Source organism: Ranitomeya imitator, chromosome 3 (genome assembly GCF_032444005.1).
Source record: "Ranitomeya imitator isolate aRanImi1 chromosome 3, aRanImi1.pri, whole genome shotgun sequence".
Lineage (NCBI taxonomy): Eukaryota > Metazoa > Chordata > Amphibia > Anura > Dendrobatidae > Ranitomeya > Ranitomeya imitator.
This window is the reverse complement of record NC_091284.1, coordinates 200,519,753-200,539,601: the sequence shown is the minus strand read 5'-3', so window position 1 is coordinate 200,539,601 and position 19,849 is coordinate 200,519,753.

The following is a 19,849-nucleotide window of genomic DNA, read 5'->3' as shown; positions in this document are numbered from 1 at the left end:
CCTAACAAAAAAAAATTTTGTTTCCAAAATTGTGCTGATGTAAAGTAAACATGTGGGAAATGTTATTTATTAACTATTTTGTGTCACATATCTCTCTGGTTTAACAGAATAAAAATTCAAAATGTGAAAATTGCGAAATTTTCAAAATTTTCGCCAAATTTCCGTGTTTATCACAAATAAATGCAGAATTTATTGACCTAAATTTACCACTAACATGAAGCCCAATATGTCACGAAAAAACAATCTCAGAACCGCTAGGATCCGTTGAAGCGTTCCTGAGTTATTACCTCATAAAGGGACACTGGTCAGAATTGCAAAAAACGGCAAGGTCTTTAAGGTCAAAATAGGCTGGGTCTTGAAGGGGTTAAAAGTTGACCAGCAATTTCTCATTTTTACAACACCAATATTTTTTAGGGACCACATCACATTTGAAGTCATTTTGAGGGGTCTATATGATAGAAAATATGATGCTCAAAACCACATTCAAGAAGTTTATTAACCCTTCAGGTGTTTTACAGGAATTTTTGGAATGTTAAAAAAAATTAACATTTAACTTTTTTTCACAAAAAATTTACTTCAGCTCCAATTTGTTTTATTTTACCAAGGGTAACAGGAGAAAATGGACCCCAAAAGGTGTTATACAAGTTGTTCTGAGTACGCTGATACCCCATATGTGGGGGTAAACCACTGTTTGGGTGCATGGCAGAGCTCGGAAGGGAAGGAGCGCCATTAGACTTTTCAATGCAAAATTGCCTGGAATTGAGATGGGACACCATGTTGCGTTTGGAGAGCCCCTGATGTGCCTAAACATTGATACCCCCCACAAGTGACACCATTTTGGAAAGCAGACCCCCTAAGGAACTTATCTAGATATGTGGTGAGCACTTTAACCCACCAAGTGCTTCACAGAAGTTTATAATGCAGAGCCGTCAAAATAAAAAAATCATATTTATTCACAAATATGATATTTTCGCACCCAATTTTTTATTTTCCCAAGGTCAAAAGAAGAAATTTGACTCCAAGGTTGTTTAGCCATTTGTCCTGAATACGCCTATACCCCATATGTGAGGGTAAACCACTGTTTGGGTGCATGGCAGAGCTCAAAAGGGAAGGAGCACCATTTGACTTTTCAAAGCAAAATTGACTGGAAGTGAGATGGGACACCATGTCACGTTTGGAGAGCCCCTGATGTGCCTAAACATTGAAACCCCCCCACAAGTGACACCATTTTGGAAAGAAGACCCCCTAAGGAACTTATCTAGATGTGTTTTGACAGCTTTGATCCCCAAGTGTTTCACTACAGTTTATAACGCAGAGCCGTGAAAATAAAAATTCTTTATTTTTCCACAAAAATTATATTTTAGCCCCCAGTTTTGTATTTTCCCAAGGGTAACAAGAAAGATTGGACCCGAAAAGTTGTTGTCCAATTTGTCTTGAGTACGCTGATACCCCATATGTGGGGGGAACCACCGTTTGGGTGCACGGCAGAGCTCGGAGGGAAAGGAGCGCCATTTGGAATGCAGACTTAGATGGATTGGTCTGCAGGCGTCACGTTGCATTTGCAGAGCCCCTTATGCACCTAAACAATAGAAACCCCCACAAGTGACACCATTTTGGAAACTAGACCCCCCCAAAGAACTTATCTAGATGTGTTGTGAGAACTTTGAACCCCCAAGTGTTTCACTACAGTTTATAACGCAGAGCTGTGAAAATAAAAAATCATTTTTTCCACAAAAATTATTTTTTAGCCCCCTGTTTTGTATTTTTCCAAGAGTAACAGGAGAAATTGGACCCCAATAGTTGTTGTTCAATTTGTCCTGAGTACGCTGATACCCCATATGTGGGGGGAACCACTATTTGGGCGCATGGCAGAGCTCGAAAGGGAAGGAGTGCCATTTGGAATGCAGACTTTGATGGATTGGTCTGCAGGCGTCACGTTGCATTTGCAGAGCCCCTGATGCACCTAAGCAGTAGAAATCCCCCACAAATGACCCCATATTGGAAACCAGACCCCCCAAGGAACTTATCTAGATGTTTTGTGAGAACTTTGAACCCCAAGTGTTTCACTACAGTTTATAAGGTAGTCATGAAAATAAAAATTATTTTTTTTCCCACAAAAATGTTTTTTTAGCCCCCCAAATTTTTATTTTCCCAAGGGTAAAAAAAGATATTGGACCCCAATAGTTGTCCAATTTGTCCTGAGTATGCTGATACCCCATATGTTGGTGTAAACCCCTGTTTTGGTGCATGGGAGAGCTCGGAAGGGAAGGAGCACTGTTTTACTTTTTCAGTGCAGAATTGGCTGGAATTGAGATCGCGCGCCAGGTCGCGTTTGGAGATCCCTGATGGGCCTAAACAAACCCTAATCCCAACCATAACCCTAACCACACCCCTAACCCTGACACACCCCTAACCCTAATCCCAACTGTAAATGTAATCTAAACCCTAACCCTAACTTTAGCCCCAACCCTAACCCTAACTTTAGCCCCAGCCCTAACCCTAACTTTAGCCCCAGCCCTAACCCTAACTTTAGCCCCAGGCTTAACTTTAGCCCCAACCCTAACCGTAGCCCTAACCCTTACCCTAGCCCCAACCCCACCCCTAACTCCTACCCTAGTCCTAGTCCTAGCCCTATCCCTAGCCCTAATCCTAGCCCCAACCCTGTTGTTAATTCTGCTTTTGGGTTCCCTCCAGTGGTTGAAGGTGGGAATGCAGTTGTCTCTGAGTCACAGTCCTGGCCAGGTGTATCTGCTGATTGCAGTTCTGACTGGGATATTTAGGTGTGCAGGATTCATTAGTCCTTGCCAGTTGTCAATGTTTCTTGTGAAGTGTTGGATCACTTTCTGGCTTCTCCTGCTTAGCTGCCAATTCAGCAAAAATAAGTGTCTGTTTCTTTTTCTGTGGCACACAAGCTGTGTGCTTATATTCTGTGCTATTCATTTGTTTTTTCTTGTCCAGCTTAGACTGTGTCAGTGTTTTTTCAGTCTTGTTGGATTCTCTGGAGTTGCAGATATACGCTCCACATCTTTAGTTAGATGGTGGAGTTTTAGTATTTTCTGCTGTGGATATTTTTGGAAGGATTTTAATACTGACCACTTAGTATCCTGTCCTATACTTTCCTATTTTAGCTAGACTGGCCTCTTTTGCTAAATCCTGTTTCCTGCCTACGTGTGTCTTTTCCTCTACTGCTCACAGTCAATATTTGTGGGGGGCTGCCTATCCTTTGGGGTTCTGCTCTGAGGCAAGGTAGATTTCCTATTTCCATCTATAGGGGTATTTAGTCCTCCGGCTGTGACGAGGTGTCTAGGTTTTGTTAGGCACACCCCACAGCTACTTCTAGTTGCGTGGTTAAGATCAGGATTTGCGGTCAGTATAGTTACCACTTACTCCAGTGAAAGTTTTCATGCTGCTCCAAGGTCACCTGATCATAACACAACCCTAACCCTAGCCCTAATGGGAAAATAGAAATAAATTCATTTTTTTAATTTTTTATGCTTCCCTAACTAAGGGAGTGATGAAGGGGGTTTGATTTACTTTTATAGCGGGCTTTTTAGCGGATTTTTATGCTTGGCAGCCGTCACACACTAAAAGACGCTTTTTATTGCAAAAAATATTTTTTCCATTACCACATTTTGAGACCTATAAATTTTCCTTATTTTGGTCTACATAGTCATGTGAGGTCTTGTTTTTTGCGGGACAAGTTTATGTTTTTATTGGTACCATATTTGGGCATGTGACATTTTTTGATCGCTTTTTATTCTGATTTTTGTCAGGCAGAATGACCAAAAACCAGCTATTCATGAATTTCTTTTGGGGTGGCGTTCATACCGTTCCACATTTGGTAAAATGGATAAAACATTTTTATTCTTCGTGTCAGTACGATTACAGCGATACCTCATTTAGATTATTTTTTTATGTTTTTTTTTAAATGTTTTGGCGCTTTTATACGATAAAAACTATTTTATAGAAAAAATAATTGTTTTTGCATCGCTTTATTCTGAGGAGTATAACTCTTTTATTTTTTTGCTGATGATGCTGTATGGTGGCTCGTTTTTTGCGGGACAAGATCACGTTTTCAGCTGTACCATGGTTATTTATATCAGTCTTTTTGATCGCGTGTTATTCCACTTTTTGTTCTGCGGTATGATAATAAAGCGTTGTTTTTTGCCTCGTTTTTTTTTCCTTTTTACGGTGTTCAATGAGGGGTTAACTAATGGGCAAGTTTTATAGGTCAGGTCATTACGGACGTGGCGATACTAAATATGTATACTTTTATTGTTTTTTTTTTTTTTATTTAGATAAAGAAATGTATTTATGGGAACAATATTTTTTTCTCTCTTTATTTAGGATTTTTTTTTTTTTTTACACATTTTAAAATTTATTTTTTACTTTTTTACTTTGTCCCAGGGGGGACATCACTGTATAGTGACAGATCGCTGATCTGACACTTTGCCGAGCACTGTGTCAGATCAGCAATCTGACGTGCACTGCTCCTGGCTTACCAGCGCCTGCTCTGAGGAGACACTTGGTAAGCCACCTCTCTGCAGGACCCAGAAGTAGCCCCGTGGCCATTTTGGATCCGGGGCCTGCAGGGAGGAGACGCTCGGTACAAGGTGAGCACATCGCCTTGTACCGATCGTCTCAGGGAACCACGCAGGGAGCCCCCTCCCTGTGCGATGCTTCCCTGTACCACCGGAACGCTGTGATCATGTTTGATCGTAATGTGCCGGGAGCGGTCCGTGACCACTCCTGGCACATAGTGCTGGATGTCAGCTGCGATAGTCAGCTTACACCCTGCCACGATCGGCCGCGCTCCCCCCGTGAGCACGGCCGATCGCATATGACGTACTATCCCGTCACTGGGAATTAAGTCCCAGGTCACCTTGACGAGATAGTACGTCATATGGGATTAAGGGGTTAATGCTCTGAACATGAGGTAAGTGATATAGTGAATCAGAAGAAATGTATTACATTACTAATTGGAGGTATTTGCTAATATTATTATTATTATTGCACCTACTACATATTGTGATACGATCTTCTAGATGGGAATACTCATTTAATGTCTGATTTTTGTGGTGTTTTGAACATAGAGAGCCTTGATAATGACACATGCATTGATGGCTTTTCTGTTTTCCACATAAGAGTAGTTGATCACCTGGACCCTGCTTTTCCATAAGAGCTGTCCCAACTTTGGCATATACAGTGCCATATCTACATCTAAGGGCATGAAGACCCCAATTAGGGCCACTATGACTGAAAGCTCCTGACTTTAGGTGGACTGATTAATCATTACATGTTTGCGTGATAAATTTCGGGGGGAATAAGCATCTGACAGCATATTGTTCACTTCTTCACATTGAGAACTGAGCTGAGGCGAATATGTATGTGTAGAGTAAATGGGATGAAGTGTCTAAAGTGTATGGACAACTTGAATCCTGCCTTGCGTAGGAGCCCGATTACTGGAAAATGACATGCTAGGGATCTCCATGTTTCCTTTGTCCCAAGCTAAACTCCCTTTTAATTCTGTTCTCCCATCAGACTAGCGTGAACAGAAAAATATTTTTTTAAGGTGGGGGGGGGGGCAATCTTTAAAATGTGCACCTTGTGTTCCTTCATTATCACTACAATGTTCACCTTAGCGTAGCCTTTACAGCCACTGACTTTTCAAAATGATTCACAATGGAGTTATTGGTTTCAGCTTGTTCATTCTATGTCAAATTAAAAGTAAAATACATGTTATGAAAGTAAATGTACACAGAGAAAGTTTCATAGCTTGACAAAAGCCTCCTTAATCCAATGTCATCTCTGAATTAATTTTCTATTCCTACTGTAAATTGAACAAATCCCCTTCCTTGTTTGTTTGATTTTCAGCTGACGTGCAGAACAGCTGCAGTCTGCTTACAGCAGAGACTTTGTAAGAGAGGTGCTCATCATCCTCGTGGTGACTCATCTGAACACAGCCGGGAAATAGCTAAGAATACAAATATAAATTGTAGACTGCTTAAAAAAAATCTTATCTGTGATCTGTGGTGATCCTCCTAACCTTTGCATGGGAAGAGAGCTATACATTGAAATAGAATCTAGTATAGTAGCTCAAAATGTGATGTGCTTTTGATCCCCGAGCTGTACTGTAAGAGGAATGTATAAATGAAGGTTACTAAGAGGTAAACAGTCGAAAAAAGGGTCCAAATTTCTGCAAACACCTTATATCGAGAGAGCTCATTCTCTTGCTTTCCTGACTGACCTCTGTATATTGGCTTCCGCACACCTCTACAGCTCGACATCAACGTCACATAAGCTTGTAGACTTCTAAAATGTGTTGCTGTATAGTAATTTACTGCAATTGACTGAAAAATAACATGAAAATGTAGAAAAATCATAAAGCAAAAAGGAATAAATACATGATTGTACATGTGTTATAAGGTGAAATTTAAAGGGGTTTTCCACTATTCAAGTACCCTGGATTACTTTAGGGCTCCATAGAAAATAAAAATAATTTATATGCACAATTTTGATGTACATTCGATGTCAGCCAGAGCTGGACTGCCCATCTGGTAATTCTGGCAAATGCCAGAAGGGCCTGTCTGGTCATGGGCTGCCTTGTCTGCTATGTTGTTAGCAGAATTAGTGTTCTCAAGATACCCATACTGTTAAGAGTTGTGACGGAGCACAAAGTGGCTGACTCCGTCACTTACCCCAGCAGGCCATGGGTATTTTTAGAGATATTGGTCTTCTAGAAAATCTTCCTTTTCTTCATCAAGGCTAATATTAGTAATATATCCACATCTGCTGCTTTAGGACAGGGCCCGCAAAGGTCTGTGTGATTTCAAATCAAATCAAATTTCGTATCTGATGTCAGCAGAGGTACACCCAGCATGTCATGTGATATTGTTATGGCACATGACTGCTGTAGCCAATCAGTGGGTGCTGATCAGCTGCAGCTCATCAATATTTCATCAGACATCCATTCTGACAAAAAATAGTAAAAGCTGCGGATGATCAGCTGTAAATAATTGACTGTAGAGTCACATGAGACACAAACTTGTTTTTACTTACTATGGAGCCCCAATATGATTAACCCCTTAATGACTTATGACGTGCAGTGTTCATCATAAGTCACAACCCCCCTCTTTGATGTGGGCTTCGGCGATGAGTCCGCACCTTTTCCAGAACATGACAGCTGATGTAATCAGCTGACATGTTCCCCTAACAGCCACGGATGGAATCGCTATCCTCCCACAGATGTTAACTAGATAAATTTCTGACATTGGCATTTAACTCGCACACACCGATTGTGCATATTAGCTCCACCAATCGGTGCCCATGTCATATGACCGCGGGTCACCAATGGGTTGGCATGAAAACTAGGGGTCTGCAGGAGAACCCTGTGGTTGTCATTGCCGAACTGCTATGAGTGTCGCTCGCTGGCAGGCGCTCATAACAGAGGAGCATTTTAGCCACACATAGCAGGGCTCCAATCAGATTAACACAGCTTCTTCTCTCCCATGAAGACAATTGAAGCAAGTAAAAAAATAAAAAAAGTTTTAAAAATATAAAAAAATTACTGTTAGGTGTCAAGTTCTCACCACTGCACAGGGGGAATCTAAAACCACCTCCACTGTGGTCTCCCATTCTTCTTCAGCTGCAGTGGAGCCTGCTCAGCAGAGACTTCAGTCCCAGCATCTGGCTCAGGCAGATACTGTGCGCTTAGTTACTGCTGATCTTCCAGACTCAGCCATTGTAACCAGCAATGTTCTGCAACGAGCGGATGCTTTTCCTCTCCTGAGCATGCCCAAGGGAGGACCTCCAATTGGAGGTCTGGGGTCAAATGCTCAGGTCCTGTAGCAGCTCCTATTGGACCACTAGGAAGGTTTGCATGGCCGCACAGCCATGTGTTAGTATCAACTTATATTCACGAGTGTATGAGCTTTGCTACTTTGTGGTCTGTGTCAGCATGTGCTCAGGGTCGGCTATAAGCTGTTAGAATTCTGGCACCTCCGGAGACGAGTTTGTGTGTGTGAATTTAGGGCTGGCGTATAGCCACTAGAATTCCGGCACCTCCGGAGAGGAGTTTGTTTGTATGAATTCAGGGCAGGCATATAGCCACTAGAATTCCGGCACCTCTGGAGAGCAGTTGTTTCAGTGCTGTTGCTGACTGTATGACCACTGTATGCTACCTGCTCCGTTAGTGAGCTTCTGTCCTCTGTGAGTTTAAGAGAGCACAGTGTTACTTTTAATTACGGCGACTCTGTGAAGCAACAGAGTTCGCTCCTATACAGACCGGGTGATGGAACCCGTGTCTACTCAGGCGTATTACCGCCATATAGTGCCGCCATTTACTAGCAGCAGGTTCCATTCCTGCAAGGTGGACCCCGGGCTGCGAACGCACTTATACAATCTCTACATTTTCTCGGTGTGTTCCGCCAGCCCTAAAAGTTACTTTTTCCCCATTGAAAATAAAACAATTAAGCAAAAATGTAATCAAATTAACCAATTAGTAAGTGGCATAATGAGAAAAAAAATCAAAACACCAGAATTATGTTTTTTTGGTTGCTGCAACATTAAAATGAAATGCAATAACGTCTGATCAAAACATTGTATCTATCGAAAAATAAAGTGTCAATGAAAATTTCAGCTCGGCATGCAAAAAATAAGCCTGCACCCAAAGCAAGATCCTGAAAAATGGATACTGTTTTGGAAAATGGCATAATTTTCTTTTTTTTTAAAACTTTGTGTTTTTTTTACCACTTACATAAAAAAGAACCTATACTTATTTGGTGTCTACGAACTCATAATGACCTGGAGAATCATAATGGGATGTCAGTTTTAGCATTTAGTCAACAGCATTGTAAAAAAACAAAACAATTGTGGAATTGCACTTTTTTTTTGCAATTTCACTGCACTTAGAATTTGTTTTACCATTTTCCAGTAGCCAATACGGAAAAAGCAATGGTGTTGTTCAAACGTATAACTAGTCACGCTGAAAAAAAGCCATCACATGGCCATACGGTCAGTAAAATATTTAAGTTATGACTTTGGATAGAAAGGGAGTAAAAAATGAAAATGCAAGAATGGAAATATCCCTGGTCTTTTAAGGGTTAAAGGGAACCTGTGTTTGATCCACAAATAACATGTATCAGCCACTGGCTGCATGATTTAAGCCATGTACAGTATTTTTGACTATGAAATGCTGTGATATTTTAGAGAAAAACAAAATACTTTAAAAGTTGCCCATGACCAAGTTGCATGGGAGACTAGTTGTAAGGCCGGGGTCACACTAGACCGTAATACGGATGAGTGCAATGCGATAAAAAATAGCATAGCACTCGTCCCAATGTTAATCAATGGGGCAGCTCCCATCATCGGATATTTTCTCGGCCGTATTCAGGATCCGAGTGAAATCGCAGCATGCTGCGATTGTCAGCGTTTCTCGGCCGAGAATCGCCAATGAAAGTCTATGGAAGCCCCAAAAATACGGATCACACACGGACCAGCAGTGTGACTTGCGAGGAATACGCAGCGCTGTTAGAAAGAAAAGCTGGCAATTCAGTGCGGTGTACAGTAAAATCACACTGACAGCTTACAGTAGAATAGGTAGAATAAATGTGGACACATAGAATAGGTATATATATATATATACAGTGGGGCAAAAAAGTATTTAGTCAGTCAGCAATAGTGCAAGTTCCACCACTTAAAAAGATGAGAGGCGTCTGTAATTTACATCATAGGTAGACCTCAACTATGGGAAACAAACTGAGAAAAAAAATCCAGAAAATCACATTGTCTGTTTTTTTAACAATTTATTTGCATATTATGGTGGAAAATAAGTATTTGGTCAGAAACAAACAATCAAGATTTCTGGCTCTCACAGACCTGTAACTTCTTCTTTAAGAGTCTCCTCTTTCCTCCACTCATTACCTGTAGTAATGGCACCTGTTTAAACTTGTTATCAGTATAAAAAGACACCTGTGCACACCCTCAAACAGTCTGTCTCCAAACTCCACTATGGTGAAGACCAAAGAGCTGTCAAAGGACACCAGAAACAAAATTGTAGCCCTGCACTGGGGTGGCTGGGGACAGGTGTTTTTAGCCAGGGGGGGGGGGGCAATAACCATGGACCCTCTCCAGGCTATTAATATCTGCCCTCAGTCACTGGCTTTACTACTCTGGCGGAGAAAATTGCGCGGGAGCCCACGCCAATTTTTTCCGCCATTTAACCACTTAATTTACTAGCTAGAACGGCCAAATTTTGCACATACACACTACTAACATTAGTAGTGTGGAATATGCAAAAAAAAAATGGTGATATGAGATGGTTTACTGTATGTAAACCATGTCTCATATCATGTCGGGTTTTAGGAAGGAGAAAGTAAAAGCCGATAATTCCTTACCGGCTTTCTGCTATATCGCGCTGGATGAAATATTAATATATATACATATATGTGTCTACTGACATATCTATATATATAATTGCCTAAGGGTTTTTCCGTCTGTCTGTCTGTCTGTCTGTCTGTCTGTCTGTCCTGGAAATCCCGGCTCTCTGATTGGTCGAGGCCGCTAGGCCTCGACCAATCAGAGACCGGCACAGCATCGACGTAGAAATCCCGCGTCTCTGATTGGTCGAGGCCGCCAGGCCTCGACCAATCAGCAACGGGCACAGCGACGATGATGTCATAAAGGACGTAGACATCCCGCGTCTCTGATTGGTCGAGGCCGCCAGGCCTCGACCAATCAGCAACGGGCACAGCGACGATGATGTCATAATGGTTGCCATGGCGACGATGATGTCATAAAGGTTGCCTCGATCAATCAGCGACGGACACAGTCTGCCGCGAATTCTGGAATCATCATTGTCCATATACTACGGGGACATGCATATTCTAGAATACCCGATGCGTTAGAATCGGGCCACAATCTAGTATATATATATATATATATATATATATATATATAGACAGTATATATGTTTTTTTTTTTTTTTTTAAGCATGGATCCCTTGTCTAGCCGTATGTCGGTTTTACAAGCCTGCGTTAAAAACACGCAGTACGGATGCCATACGGATTACATACGGAGGATGCCATGCGCAAAAAACGGTGACACACCCTGCCTACGGAGGAGCTACGGACCACTATTTTCGGGACTTTTCAGCGTATTACGGCCGTAATATACGGACCGTATTTTCATACGCTGTGTGTGTCCCTGGCCTAAAGGTGAGTACCTGGCCCCTACTCCCCACCCTCTGCAAGTGACTGACAGGTCTCTCCTTGTACTCAAATGAAGGAAGAGACTTGTCACCATGAGTTTGAATTGGACAGCATGTATCAGCTCTAAAGATGCCTTTAATCAGAGATTGTCCAGTAAAATTTTTAATAGACTTATATAGTAAGACACATGTACATTGGCAAAGAAGTAATGACACCATATTATGGCATGAATAATATTGATATGTATATGGGATATGCAGAAGTGAAGTAATCTTCATGAAATATGGCATTGTTTGAAATGATTATCACAATTAGTATTTTGCATGCTAAAATCTTTTCCCAGTAAAGTACATTCACATCAAAGCTCTACTTAACAAAGAACGCTATGAGAGATGGAAAATGGCCATTCACTTGAATGAGGCAAGTGAAGTATAAAATATGAAACTTTGGACTTGGGCCTGGCAACCTTTGTGTTATTTTCCATCTTTTGTCGTTGTTTGAAATTGCAGAAACTCTCCATGACAAAATTGATCTTTATAGTAATCACAAGAGGGTATGCTGTTATTAGAATTCCTCAGAAGTGCAACGCAGTGTCAGACTAGGGTGCTCAGGGCACATCAGTAACATGTGGAGCCCAATTTTCAGCAACATGCAAATATCCCCTTATTTTTATTCACAAATTCCAGTCTGATGCATTCTCCATTCATATGAATGTAAAGGTAGCTTTACAGATGCTCGGGAATGAAGACAACCTTCAGACACAGCTGGACTCCCTATAATATAATTGTTACAGAACGGGTACCACAGTTTAAAATACATCTTATGGTAATATAAAGAAAAAAATGAAAAACCAACATGTATTTTGTTCTTTTTCAATGTTTACATGCTATGTGAATGTACATTATCATGTACATTATTATACTCTGAGATCTATTTAAACTCAAAAGCATAAAAAACATACAGTGGGTACAGAAAGTATTCTGACCCCTTTACATTTTTCACTCTTTGTTTCCATTTGGGAAATGCAAAAAAGTGCATTTTTTTCTCATTTACACTCTGCACCCTATAATGACTGAAAAAAAACAGAAATGTAGATTTTTTTCATATAAATTATAAAAGAAAAACTGGTCATAAGTATTCACACCCTTTGCTCAGACACTCATATTTAAGTCACATGTTCCTCCTTGAGATGGTTCTACTCCTTCATTGGAGTCCAGCTGTGTTTAATTAAACTTATAGGACTTGATTTGGAAAGGCACACTGTTAGGACTGGCGGAACGCACCAAGAAAGATGTTATAGATGCGTTCGCAGTCCGGGGTCCACCGTGCAGGAGAAACCCTGCTGCTAGTAAATATACTAAAGTATATACACGTGGGTTCAACCTCACCCAGCGTGAAGGGAGCAATCCTGCTGCGTCACAGGATCGCGGCACCGCACCTAAAGCGCGAGCGAGCAGTCAGCGTACTTAACCCCAACTGGGATTGAAGTCCGATTAGACCCTCGCTGGCACTACACCACAACTGGGTGTGTAAGGAAACTAAGAATAAATATATAAATGCACAGGAGTGCGAGCAATGCCGCACTGACGGACGCCACCAACCACACTGGCTTGGGTATGGAAAGCGCAAGGCAAGCGCATGGCGCCGTACAGGCGGACACAGCAAGAGGACGCTGCAATGTGTGTTTCGTGCTGTTGGACAAGTCGGGCGCTAGATAGCAAACATACGCCTTCCGCGAACAGACATTCAATAGGGAGGGTTATTTAAAGAGCGACTTTCACTCACAACACACACACATATTTACAAGACAATACTAGCGCAAGGCCGTGCGGTCATGCGCAGTTTATATAGTTGCAGCACAGGAAGTGGCCACAGGACTTTTGCCCTTCCAAGACCTGTCAAGAGGACCAATGGAATGTGCCGCAGAGCCTGAGCACATGACCCTCGATCTCCAACGGGAGATCTTAGGCTGGTTTCACACTAGCGTTTTTGAACGCATGCGTTTTTCTAAAAAAAAACGCATGCGTTTTTTTCCCTATATTTAACATTAAAAACGCGTGCGTTTTTTGATGTCCGCGTTTGTCCGCGTTTTTGAACGCATGCGTTTTTTAACTGCATGCGTTCACTTTCTAAAATGCAACATGTAGTATTTTGCAAAGCGTTTTTTTTTTCCAAAAAAACGCATGCGTTCACATGCGTTTTTTTTTTGGAAAAAAATTGCATTGGAGTCAATGGAGACGCATGCGTTTTTTTGGACATGCGTTTGCATGCGTTTTTTTGACGCATGCGTTTTTTTGAAGCATGCGTTTTTTTTGGCACCATAGTTAAGATAAGGTTGTCTAGACACTGATAAGGCTCCCCCATAGCTGAAGGGTTATAAAAGGAAGGCTGGGGGAAGTTTCTGGTCACTTCTCATCAGACTCCAAGGAAGACAGCACCCTGCCCGGACGCATTGTTGGACAAGACACAGAGCAATGTGAGTATATCCTTGCCAATGCATTATTCTTCAATTTTTTGGATCTACATGTCCTAATTTTTTCAATGTTTTTCTTTCAACACGCATCAGAATGTCTTCTCCGGTTTCTTCGTCTGATGATGAATTCCAGCCACGGCAATCAGAAGTGGATCACGTGAGCGAGGTAATTTTTTGTTCCGTCAGCTTGGTAAGTATTGACTGTCACATCGACACGAGGCAATTATATTTTTTTTATTCTATAGAGCACTTCAACTGAGGGACAGAGAGGTACGGAGCAGCGGAGTCAAGGTCCAGGTGGAAGACGGCAGCGGGTATGTATACCAGGCAGACTGTCCTTATTTAAGTTGTCTTTCATATTTCTGCCCTTTCTCATTTTTTTTTTTTTTTTTTTAAATGTGGTTGAGCAAACTTAATTTTTTTTAATTAAATTTTAGGTTTCACAACGGGACGATGACCACATCGATAATGACCTGCTAATCAATCTGGTACAGGAGCGAGTCCCGTTGTGGGACAGCCGGGATCAACAGCACTCCGTCAATAGTGTTATCCGTCGTTTGTGGAGTGAGGTGGCCCAAGCGTTGTGGGATGGCTGGGAGAATTCAACGCCACGGGTCCGTAATGCATTTGGTAAGTATTGCACGATAGTGTGAAGAAACAGACCTTGGCCATGCTCTCTTGACTGTGTGTGATGACAGAAACTTTTCGTAGTTTCTGTCATCACACACAGTCACGAGAGCATGGCCAAAAGTCCTGATTCTGACCATTATATTTTATTGTTATTTCACAGTGGACAAAGTAAGAACACGTTGGCGTTCCATGAAGGACCGCTTCAACAAGGACCTGCGTGCAGAGAAGAGTGCAGCTAGTGGTTCCGGAGCAAGGCACCGGCTGTACAAGTACCACCGTGTGCTGGCCTTCCTGAGACCGGTCCTTCTCTTGAGAACGTAAGTATTTGTCACATGCCTCCGGTTGTATTGCATTGACATAATCTGTCATTTTTAATTCCATAGGATGTACCGTCTTGTTATCGTTTGGTATTAATTTTCTGTTTTATTTTTTCACAGCACACACTGCACGACTGTCGCCACAGGTTCTGGAGCGGTCCTTCAGCCGACAGCCACGGACCCGTCCCAGCCATCCAGCAGCGCAGCACCAGGTGGGTCTTCCACAGTCACTGGAGACCAGGGAGCTGGCCCATCAGGTCTTCCCCTTTCGCAGTCCTCTTTCGCTGCACCCATTTTTGCGGGCTCATCCCGGCAGCGACAGAGGGCTTCGGATAGGTCCCTCATGCCCGAGTTTTTGCACTTGAGCTCGGTTTTACACAAAGCTATCAAGGCTTTAAGTGACAAAATGGATGTGTCCCATAACCTGTTACAGTGCCGCATCCAGGATGTCGCTAAAAGCCTTGATCAAGTTAAAGCCGACCTCCAGAAGCCAGCTCATCATTTTTTTAATAAAATCCACCAGAGCATGTCGGAACACCTTAGCCCTGATCTCCAGCTGAGTGTGATGCAGGCCTGCAATGTTGCTTTGGGGCAGGCTATGCAGCAGAGTCAGAGTCGTAATGTGGCGGCATATCCAACTGTGCCGTCACTGTCCGAAGTAAACACCATTCCTACCTCTGCTGCATACCACTGCACGGCCACCTCTATTCCCTCAACAGGTGTTCTCCAGTACAGCGCCAACACGATGACGAGTGCTGTTGGACATCCCACCGCCACCACCGTGACGACCGCTGCTCCGGCTTGGACCTCCTCCGCTGACACCTCTATGACGCAGGACCCTGGCGTGGCTTATCGGCCCGGCAACCTCCCGATGCAGCAGGACCAATCCATGCAATATCGGACCGGCCCACCCCCGATGCAGCAGGACCCATCCATGCAATATCGGACCGGCCCACCCCCGATGCAGCAGGACAGAGGCCTGACATATCTGACCGGACCCACCCCGATGCAGGAGGACCGAGGCCTGGCATATCGGACCGGACCAACCCCGATGCAGCAGGACCGAGGCGTTGCTTTCCGGGCAGGAAACCCCCCGATGCAGCAGGACACATCCATGGCGTATCGCACCGGGCACCCCATGATGCATGACCAAGCCATACGTTTCCGGGCAGGACCCACCCCGATGCACCAAGAACCATCCATGGCTTTATGTTCCCCCCCACCAGCAATGCAGCAGGACGCTGGTATGGGATTTGTTTCCCCCACCCCAACGATGCCCCAGGACCCTGGGAGGGTGTTAATTTCCCCCCCCCCCCAACGAGGCACCAGGATCCTGGGAGGGTTTTTGTTTCCCCCCCCCAACGAGGCACCAGGACCCAGGCGGGACTTTATCTTTCCCCCCATTGGACTCAGAGATTGCCGAGCGCTCCACAATGGAGACTGACTGTGAAATTGTGGAGCCGGGTCCTGACGTGTCTCCCACCCAAAGTTTACACCCTAGCCCCAAAAGACTTCCCCCAACCCGGAAAACACAGAAAACTGGCAAAACCCATAAGAAACAGAAAACTTTGTTTATTCCTCCCCCATTACCTTCCGATGTGTCTCAACCGTGCAGTTTGTCTCAAGCCCCTCATGTTTTAAGCCCCATCCCCGAACTTCCAGACCCTTCAAGTTTTGTTGCCCATTCTCCTGCAACCTCTGCCTCCTCCACGGTGAGCCAGGCTTCAGTTCTAAATACCCCCCAGTTACGGCACTCAACCCCAAGCCGGCGTGGTTCAACCCGGCGCGGTAAAAAAAAAAAAATTTGTGTTTTTCCCCAATAAAAAAAAGTTTATTTTCAACAATTATGTTTGGTTTATTGTGTCTTTCACCGCTCTAAATACACACCAATAAACTGCGTTTACACACTTTTATTCTTTTGGCCTACACATATCTCCAGTAGTATAAAATACCAGACAACATCTATATGTGTTTCTTTAGTATACAGATATGAGTTGGCCAAAAAAATAGTAGTTATTTCCATACTCTTATTTTTAATTTTTAACTGGTGTAGTGTCACTGTACAAAGAGAAAATGGTGTAAATCAAGTTCAGAACTCAACTGAACCGGTCAGATGTCAAAATAGACACCTGACCTGTTTAGTTGATTACTGACTTGTATATTCACCATATTCTATATAGCACATTATGTGACAATGTTTGTCAAACTGATGGGACAATGGTTGGCACACGCTAACTATCTATCCTCACCTTGGCAGGTGTAAGAAATTTTGAATTCATGATCATGTTTATGTTCATCATGAATTCATTATTTCTTACACTTGACTTGACGGGAATAGAGAGCGTGCCAGTCATGACGCAATGACGTCAAGAAGATTACCAATAAAGAAATTTAAATCTGGTTACATTATAAGTATGCGTGTTTATATCATTGTTTGTAAACCAAAATAGGGAGTGCAACAGAGGTCAATTATGATTAAAAAAATCAAATTATTACCTCATCAACTATCACCCACTCCTTGTTTTGGATTACAAATTATGATATACTACTACTGCCCATCTTTGTTCAACCTTTAGAGAGGAAAAAGACAGGAGACCTGGTGAACACAAAAAAGTTTATTAATTTGAAAAATTGGTATCAGTATTTAATATTTGGTAAACATTAACATACAACAGGACATTTAAACAACATTGTCCTGCCATGAAACCCGTCCAATATCGGACACAAAATAGGCCTCAAATTGGTCACGCATAAGACCAACGGCTGCAGTTGACCTCATCGGGTGATGATGAAAATCGGGCAATGGGTGTGAAATTGGTTCATCAAGTTCAATGTGGGGTCGCTCCTTAGCCATTATATAATTGTGTAGAACCACACAGGCTTTGACCACCTCGTCCACTGTTTCCACTTTTAGATTGATGGCTGTTGCGAGAATGCGCCATTTTGCAACCAGAATGCCAAAGCTGCACTCTACGGTTCTTCTTGCCCTTGTCAGTCTGTAGTTGAATATTCTGCGAGTATGGTCCAAGTCCCTACTAGAATATGGCTTCAGGAGATTTTCACACATCTGGAAGGCCTCATCCCCAACCATAACAAATGGCAGCGGTGACCCTTGAGTGTTGGGGAGAGGCTGTGGAGGTGGGAAATTAAAATTGTTGCCATACACACGGCGGCCCATATCAGAGCTCTTGAAGGTCTGGGAATCATTGCCACGGCCAAAAGCTCCAACGTCCACGGCGATGAAGCGACACTCCGCATCCGCTATTGCCATGATCACTATCGAAAAATATTTTTTATAATTAAAAAACTCAGATCCGGTTCTTGCAGGTTTAACAATGCGGATGTGCTTCCCATCCACCGCCCCTAAACAGTTTGGAAAATCACACACGTTCAAAAATGTTTTGGATATTTCCCGCCACATGTCCACGGTGGGTACGGGTATAAACTCCTCACGGAGTACATTCCATAACGCACGACAGGTGTCCACAACAATTCCGGACAGGGTTGAGATTCCAAGGCGGTATTGGAAGTGCAGGGAAGATAAACTCTCTCCTGTGGCCAGAAATCTAGAAGGAAAAGAAACCAAAAAAAACATTATAAAACGGCTCTTATTTTATGTTGTTTTTCAATAAGAAAAATTTTAAAAAAACAACCCAAAATACATGTCATAACCCCAAAATTTGACTATCATTGGTTTATTTTTGGAACGTACCGTAATGTCACCAACAGACGTTCCTCGGGTGGAATTGCTCTACGGAGCCGTGTGTCCTGTCGCCGTATGGAACCTTCGACACGAGACAGTAATTCACGGAAAGAATCTTGCGACATTCTGGTGTAATCCTGGAATTTCTCCGGGTTGGCATTCAGCTCCGCATACAGGGTGTGATATGCTCCGCGGGTCTCACGCACTTCAATGATGGGGTGCCTCCAAAAACGCCGACGCTGTCTCCTTCTCCATCTTTGGCGGTTTCGGTCTTGCTCCCAAGCAAAAACACAGGCAAGGAAAATCTTGAAGCTGAACTCCAGTTGGAAATTAAAGTTCGCTATTGAAAGATCCATCGTGACACCGGAAACAGTAGCAAGCTCTGAAACTTTATGTACCCCTAGGGTCTATATATTGAGTCCCAATCATGTACGCCCTCTCTAGCCCACTCTATTCTCATTGGTTGGTTATTGTAACCTTTTTTTTTTTTTTTCCCAAAAATGCACAAAAAACGCAAACGCATGCAAAAACGCATGTAAACGCGTGTAAACGCTGCGTTTTTTTGACGCACGCGTTTAACGCGTGCGTCAAAAAAACGCAGCGCTTACACGCGTTTACATGCGTTTTTGTACCATGCGCTTTTTTAAAAAAACGCATGCGTTCAAAAACGCTAGTGTGAAACCAGCCTTACCCTGGGCATGCTCAGTATGCGCAGACAAGGACTTAGTCCCAGAGAAGTCCGCTCGCTGCTGACCAGTACTGGCTTTAATGGCAGAGACTGGAGAAACAGCAGTAACTCTCAGAACAGAGTGAGAATGAGCAAGACGCTGGGACCGACGTCCTTGCTGAGCAGACTCCACTGCGGCTGGATAAGAATGGGAGACCGCAGCGGAGGTGGCTCGAGATTCCCCCTGTGCAGAAGCGGGAACTCGACCCCTAACACACACACCTGCCTATATAAGACCTCACAGCTCACAGTGCATGTCAGACCAAATGAGAATCATGAGGTCAAATGAACTGGCCAAGGAGCTCAGAGACAGAATTGTGGCAAGGCACAGATCTGGACAAGGTTGCAACAGAATTTCTGCAGTACTCAAGGTTCTTAAGAGCACAGTGCCCTCAATAATCCTTAAATGGAAGAAGTTTGGGACCACCAGAAGTCTTCCTAGACCTGGCCGTCCAGTCAAACTGACCAATCGTAGGAGAATAGCCTTGCTAACAGAGGCAAAGAAGAACCCCAAGATCACTGTGGCTGAGCTCCAGAGATGCAGAAGGGAGATGGGAGAAAGTTCCACAAAGTCAACTCTCACTGCAGCCCTCCACCAGTCGGGCCATTATGGCAGAGTGGCCTGATGGAAGCCTCTCCTCAGTACAAGACATATGAAAACCCGCATAGGGTTTGCTAAAAAAAACACATAAAAGACTCCCAGACTATGACAAATACGATTCTCTGGTCTGATGAGACGAAGGCAGACCTTTTTCATGATAATTCTAAGCGGTATGTGTGAAGAAAACCAGG